Below are 1,535 nucleotides of genomic sequence, written 5' to 3' on the forward strand. Positions count from 1 at the left end.
TTTGTTTGTTTGTTTGTTTGTTTGTTTTAGTTTTTGAGACAGGGTCTCACTATGTACTTGAGACTGACCTGGAACTCACTATGCAGCACAGGCTGGTCTCGAACTCACAGCGAACCTCCTGCCTCGACCTCCCGAGTGCTGGGATTACAGGAGTGCACCGCCACACCCTGACATATGACTATTTTTAGCAGCTAAAAGTCTTTTAATCAGAAGTTCTCACACATGTACTGGCAACTGTTTAACTCTTAGAATATTGAACAATAATTAACTAATAAACGGTGTCATGGTTTTGAGGTTATAATAAATCACCAGACTTCAGTAATGTCTAAAAATGTCTAGAGATCAGGCTTGTCTTCAGTGAGCATTCTTTCCTGGTAAATTTTGCTTTCTTCCTCAGGTATTGTTCTGAAAGGAGAAACTATACTAGCGGATACTCAGAAAAGGGAGCGTGGAAATTTCTTTATCCTTGTTAGCCTGAGAAAGATGGGATAAATGTATGCTGAGAATTGCCCACGTAGGATAATCAGCTGTCAACCCTGCTTTCCGACTCTGACATGGTCAAGTTGTCAAGACAACAGAAAAATATTCTCAGGTGTGCAAGGGCTTAGGAAATACATCCATAAACTCATCCTCCAGGAAGAAAAAAAGAATGACTTACTTCAGGACATAGCACATCTGATTGAAAGATTCATCTACATTAGTAGCACAAAAATGGCACAGTCTAGTGGAAAAGGATTGGCAATTTATCATAACAAGTTAAAATGACTGTGAATTATATCATTAAAATATCACTACAAAATTAAACTAACTAAAACATATTCATGAAAGATAAAACATGTCTGAATATTCTAATTAAATAAGGACTATCTGGGTCCCAAATTCCCAAATGGAATTTCAGTTCCTCCAAAGAAATCGGAGACTAACTAGCCTTTTCCTCCAGGGCTCACCTGCTATGAGACATTTCCATCTCTCCGAACCACCGCTGATGAAGAAAATGCAACAGAGATGTACATCCCGCTTCCAGGCCTGGCATATGGCTGACCTGTAATCCGCTTCTCTCCCCTCCCCAGCCCGAGCTGGAAGCCAGCACCAAAGGGACTGCAGATGACAAAAATGGAGGTGGCAGAGCCCGATTAGTCTGGATTCCCGACTGTATGGTGCAGAGTCCACCCCAGCCCGCATCCACTCTGCATTCCTGGATGAACTTTAACTGAAAAATTTCTTTTTTCTGCTAAGCCACTGAGCCACTGGATTTCAATTTGTAAAAATAGTTAGATCTTAACTAATATGATATCCTACTAAAAATCTGGGGAAATGTGGCGCTTTTTAAAAAAACAAGTTACTACCTTTAGGGGATTTCCAGGAGCATTCTTCCACCATAGACCATAAGGTTTTCTGATCAGATTTTCTGTGATACCTCACAGGTCACACAAATGTCACAAGCCATGACTTGTTTCCCTCTTTTATCTTTCTTTTTTTTTTTGGTCCACTATATGATTTCACTGGTTGTGATAAAAAAAAAAAGAAAGAGAAGA

General features: G+C 39.9%; 1 long non-coding RNA gene across 2 annotated transcripts in view; it reads right to left on the reverse strand.

Annotated features, from left to right (window-relative positions):
* LOC104860032 overlaps positions 1 to 1,118 on the reverse strand; it is a 74,200-nt gene extending 73,082 nt beyond the window's left edge. For both annotated transcript variants that reach the window (XR_779552.1, XR_779553.1), the window contains exon 1: positions 948 to 1,118. This is a non-coding gene — a long non-coding RNA (uncharacterized LOC104860032). The remainder of the gene's footprint in view (positions 1 to 947) is intronic.
* Between the last annotated feature and the right edge of the window lie 417 nt (positions 1,119 to 1,535).

This window comes from Fukomys damarensis, unplaced genomic scaffold (assembly GCF_012274545.1).
Source record: "Fukomys damarensis isolate Sample0158 unplaced genomic scaffold, DMR_v1.0_HiC HiC_scaffold_7, whole genome shotgun sequence".
NCBI lineage: Eukaryota > Metazoa > Chordata > Mammalia > Rodentia > Bathyergidae > Fukomys > Fukomys damarensis.